We start from the raw sequence: 6,147 nt of genomic DNA, 5'->3' as shown, positions 1-6,147 counted from the left end.
ACTTGGGGCAACTTTTGGTACCACCCCCTTTAGACAAACACACTTGGATGGAAAATGACCTTGTTTCCGTAGTTTGAGTGGTCTCTTCCATCTTTTACTAGTTTGAGCGGTCTCTTCCATCTTTTAATGTCTGCAGCAACTTTTGAAGGACCTTGCAACTTATATGTTGTGTAATTATCACATAATAATTCAGGCGAAACAATGATTTCTCCAAATTCAGCTCATGCATGCACCATAACCTATGTGATAGGAGCATAAAAAGGTAAAAAGGATGCTATATATATAAGAGGGTGTGATACCTTTTTGCTACCAATGTAAAATGGATTGAATCAGGGTGAGTATTCTCCCTCCCTTTTCTCAAAGAAAAAATAAAGTGCGATGAGTTGTCATTTTATCTGTAAAGGGAACACATATATACTATTCAAAACTCTCATTACAATAGCTTTTGAAGCAGGTATCTCCATAAATAATTAATGAAGTAAGACGAAGCAGAAGAAACATGGAAATGGACCTTTTGGTCATTGCAATGAGATAGTGGGAGACTTTTCTCTTTGTTCTCTGTCGGTGGGGAAGTGCAAGAACAATATTCCAATAAGCTCAGAGGGTCCCGCTTTTATTTGGATGAGGATACCTTTGTTTTTGTCTTCGTTTTCATTTATGTTATCCAAGAAAGGCCCAGCTATAATCCTTTAAAATATCCACATGTTATTCATCCTCACAAATAATTCATGACATTAATGTAAATGCAACCAAAATTGAAATCTTGGGGGTTAATAGATGAGAAGCAGACACTAGCTAGGCTTTCAGGTCTTGTTAACAAGAATGGACATGTTTCTTGCTCAGGCCTTCTCTTTCTCACTGCGGATAACATTATAATTTGATGACCGACCGTGGCTACTTTTTTCACATCATCTATTAAAAAATGGAGAATGCACAATAGATTAGCATGCAATTTGTGACCCTTGCATGACCATGATTGGGGCATCAGTTGAACTTTATATATATACGGATTAAGATGACAGACACTAGACTGATCAGAACACTAGGATGCTTCTTTTTTTTTTCTCCATCATGACCTGATATTTTTAAGGTTGTACACCTTAGCATGTCATGCACTTGAGACCCTTGACATGAACTTTGACGCTGGCACCAGTTGATATTTGGGTACATATTAAGAAGAGGATTCAGTTCGAACACAACGATGACAACTAGACTGAAACGCTGGGTGCTACTTTTTTATGTCATTGACTAAAACTTAGGACTGGACTCCTTATATTGGTATGCATCTTTCAATACTCTAGTCGCATGCAAGAGTTATCAAGCTAGTTTTTCATAATTAATATTCATCCTTAATTAATTGAGATTGCAATTCAGCTCAAACATTAGGATGACACTCCTGTAATTTTTTTTCCTGTAAATTCTTCAGTGTTAAAAAGAAATCGTATTAAGTTAGATTGCAATTTTCACATTTGTAATTTGATGGTTACACGTAATGAAATTGGTGTGACATAATATGTAAAAGTCCTAGTTATCGTTATTCAGTGGAGAATCATATGTTGTGTGACTTCTGATAGAACAAAATGGCAAGCAGATGACAAGCAAAATATTTGTCCCATTTTATACCAGTCATTTTATTAAAGACCTACTATATACAATATCTAGAGATGTCAGCCAAATCCCTAGAAGAGGCTTTGATATTAACACGATTATAGCCTAGAGAAAAGGCAAGGAGATATGTAATACACTATTAACTAATTCTGCTCTATTTCATGAACGCCGGATGAGCTTAGTTACAAAGCTCACCGATAGAACCTCAATTTTCTAAATACAAACTTAAAGTTCTGAAATATTGATTCACAATCAAGAAATTTCAATATGAGTAGCTTCTGTTTTTTTCATCTTAAATTTTTCAACAAACATGGACTACTTGGCCTAGCTGGCACATTAATTCATTAAACTCCATTATAAATGTGATGTTTTGGATAAAATTATGGTGATAATATGCATCAACATGACGATGAACACTTGCACTATGAATTAGGTCTCAATAAGTATACAACAAACTATAATGTGGTAGTTATCTAAAAATTAGACCCGTCGATGGGTTAGATTTGATAGGACCTGACCTATAACCCAACCCGACCTGAGATTTCAACCCAATTACCCCAAGCGAACTCGTTGGTAGCACCCCCGACTCGATGCTGGCTTCAATCGAATCTTCTGGTAGGAGTGGGAAGAAGGAGGAGGCTTTTGATGTTTGTATTTAAGGGAAGGGTGAGAACTTCGGTAAGAGAGAAGGTTGGAGAGGGGTTGGAGTTGTGGGGGTCTCTAAAGACGAGGTCGTCGTTAGAGCACTAGGGTTGAGGCCGTAGGCGTTGGCGACCCGGAGCTGGAGGCGGCGAGGAGGCATTGGAGAAGAAGGTCGAGCCGAGGGGGATTGGAGATGAGATGCCGCCTCGGTGTCCCTCCACGGCGAATCAGGAAAATCAAAGAGCGATGTTCAGGTCGAGTTCTTGGTCAAGGCTGGGTCAGGTCAGATTGGGTCTCGACCCTACCCACTAACAAGTATAGTTCAAACCGTGCATGTAAATTTGAACTTCTACATAATGTATTATGGAAGACTAGAAAATTGGAGAGGGTTAAGAGGAGACTGGGATATCCTCAGGAATCACAAATGCATGAATAGGCTATTTCAAGCACATGGCACTAGCCAAAAACATCTGAACAGAGCTTTGGACATTGCCCTAATTAGTGTTTTCACTGTTGCTTGTGCCGGTGGATACGAGATAATACATAAACTTTCAAGTTCGTCTTTGTGAAACCAGGAGATGTCGAAACAGTAACCTGACATTCGGCTTCCATAGAGGCTAGCTGTGGAAAGTTTGATGCAATATCCCCCCTAGCTTCTCTTTCATATGAAACGAACTCGATCTATGCACGACGCCAGCACGTCACTAATTTGTGACACTGTAAAGTTGGGCTTTAATGAGCTAGTAGTGTTGGTCGACCATGTCAATTTTGCTTTGCAGGGGTTCGGGGCTCGTTGGATGCTATTTCACATCATAGCTAGGGACTAAAGACAATGCATGTTGCTTCATCAGATTGCCACTTGCAACCATAACCGCCATTAATTAAGTTTTTCTTGAGCTCATAGAGAACTACCTCCAATCAGGAACTGTACCAGCTCAGTTGGATAAAGACTTAACCAATCTTTCTTCTTCTCAAAGTTGGGTAATTTGCACTCGACCCAGACAATAAAGTCCACAGCATTAGTGTACTATGTCCAGCACCTCAGTCTAGAGAATGGACCCCCAGGGTTTACTTTCTATATATTGCCTTCTAATTATTTCATTATGCCTATATAGTCCGTTCTATAATTCACTGCAGTTCTACCAGATCAGATGCACAAGAAAAAGTGCTTTCAGCTAGCCTTTGAGAACTCATACTTGCATACTGCATCGAGACTGCACCTTGTGTTGATATATAAGTTGCAATATGTACCTTGCTCCTTTCAGCTTGACCATCTCTTTTCTTTTTCTTTTTTTTTTCTTTTTTTTCTTCTTCCTTTTCTTAGGAAAATTCAGCTTGGAAGTGAGCGACTAGTAGTAATCTTAATTCCACAAATGCCAGCAACTATAAGTACTATGTTTCCAATCCCCCTACTACCTGCGTTATTCGAGCCCATTTCCCATGCTCGATCGATCTACCAAGTTCTCAGCAACAAATGGACTCTTAATTAAAATCTCTCACCACCATGAGCATTTTGCGCATTTAAAAGCTGTACGTCTTCGCCAGCTATCACCAAGCCTGTCTTAGTTGGCCATGTGGCCATGCATGTTTATCGCCCATAATCCAAGCGAGAGATCAACAACTAGCTCTCGCTAGCTCTCTCTAAATTTCTGGAGGACTATATCAAGATTCTCCTAATCATTTTTTCGAGCCAGGAGTGGATGAAGATAAATATCTCTTTTCTTCCATATCAGGTGCTCTGATTCCCATTCATTCTCCTGATATCATCCCCCCGATTCCCCAACGACCACCATAGTCAGATGGCCGTGCAAATCAAGATTTTCGAGTTAATTTTCAGAGAAATTGTAGGCACGCAAAGGTGGTAAAGACGGTGCCGGGACCATTCTGCATGAACTCACTGACGTCGCTTAACCAACTTCACGCCATGGTGAAAAGGGGATTTCGGTAAAATATCGTTCCTCCCGTGGGACTTTACTGTCATTTTATCGACAAAGATAAAATAAAGTGCAGCAGTAGTTGGTGGGCTGAGGGCCCGTCGATTCCGACCCTCGAATTGATGGACACCAGCCCGGTGCATCATTCTCGCTGATCCTACCGGGAGACTCGCGGGCCGGACGGGTCGATTTTGGATGCTGAGGCCGCGCATTATGGAATCCACCAATCAGAACCGTCTGATAGGTGGTCCTTCTCCAAATGGGCCCAAGGGACCACAACCAATTGGCTCTCTATAATCATGGATCAACTATGAGCGCCAGATCACGGCCGGTTGCACGATGTGCCCACAATTAGGCCCATCGGAGCTGTACAGATATGATCGATGTGACATGGATGGCCTAATACCAATAGAACATCACCACGAAACTGTTAGTCGAGATGCATATTGGATTTTCTGCTCCAAAAAAGAACATTAATCTACAAAGTTGTTATATAATTTTTGTATCGGATGGACTCCAGAGTCCAGACAAAAAAAGGGAGGTATCTGCTCCTTTCATATTAAAAATTAATAATCACGTATCACAATCCAACATCCATACCATTGATCAAGATCTGAAATATTGAGAATACCTATAAATCAAAAATCATATCTAATATAAGCAGCGAGCAGACAAAAATTAGATGATTTCTATTGTAGTAACGTGCTAAAACGCAAGATAGAATAATTTAAACAGTTATCTTATTGATCATGATCTGCACATATCAAAATATGTGTAAATTAAAAAATCAATGTTTAGATAATGGCAAAATATGTTTGCATATAATCTTAATTGTTCAATTTTGTAACTACTTCGTGTATAGGTTAGAGACTATCAGAATACGTGATTTCTAATATTTGAATATTTTTTAATGGTATAGGTCACGATCAATTATGTGAATCCATGATTTGGATGTCTGGTGATTAATTTTATACATGTGAAAAACAAAGTTCATCTCTTTTTATATTATTTGGATGCAGACTAGAAGTCTTCCATGTGCTTGGCGGATGGCTAATGTCAAATAATAATACGAAATAAACTTTATGATAATTTTCTCTAGGCTTGAATCTGTTCGATATTCGTCCATGGAATACTCAAATCTAGGATTTTTTATTATTATTAAAGTTACAGTAGTCTTCTATTTCCAAATCTTTTTCATGGTTAACAGTCAGTTGAATGCCACAGAGCCCATCTCACATCTCATTTGCTGGAAACAGCAAGGATCGATCTGAGATGCCTTAAGGGGTCCTATATATGCAACAGCAACCACAGACAGAGAAATGGCCAGAATCTACAACTATTATGATATACTTATCATGATTAATTTCCATCCTTTTTTTTAATCAAGAATTACCTAGGATCACATGCACTCAATCATGAAGCTGTACCCTTCTAATCATTTATGGGGAAATAAAATTAAGACGCCAACATATATACTGCGTGCATGTCTGATTATTTTATTCTTACGTTCTCCTCCCACAGCCAGTTATATACTGGTGCTAGAAAATTTCTTAAGTAAAACTTCACTCCAGCTTGTAGTCTATGATTAAGACTAGAAAGACATCAAGCTGAACGGCATCAGATAGAGAGACACAGCTTATTGAGTCCTCCCACTTGCGCAAATAAAGCCTAAGATAGCCTTTCCATTGCACCGTATTAAGCTTTCAGCTCACTGTATTACCTTTGCACCGCGCATACGAGAAATCATTAGAATTTAAGAAGCAATGCAGAAATGTGCGGGCACCGATCAGCATTTACGGAAACTACAGAACAAAACGTACTGAAATTAAGTTTTGTGATGAAATTGCAGGTGTCGCAGCTAGCACAAGTGATCGAGTATTAGGCTTAATTAAACCTGTATTTTGAGATTATGCGGTAATATGGGCAGAGCTAGCAGAGCATTATTTAATGACTCTGTGTCTTC

The sequence above is a fragment of the Phoenix dactylifera genome, chromosome 2 (genome assembly GCF_051530095.1).
Source record: "Phoenix dactylifera cultivar Ajwa chromosome 2, Ajwa_hap1_PhDact_Kaust_v1.1, whole genome shotgun sequence".
NCBI classification, from domain to species: Eukaryota; Viridiplantae; Streptophyta; class Magnoliopsida; order Arecales; family Arecaceae; genus Phoenix; species Phoenix dactylifera.
This window is presented reverse-complemented; position numbering follows the sequence as displayed.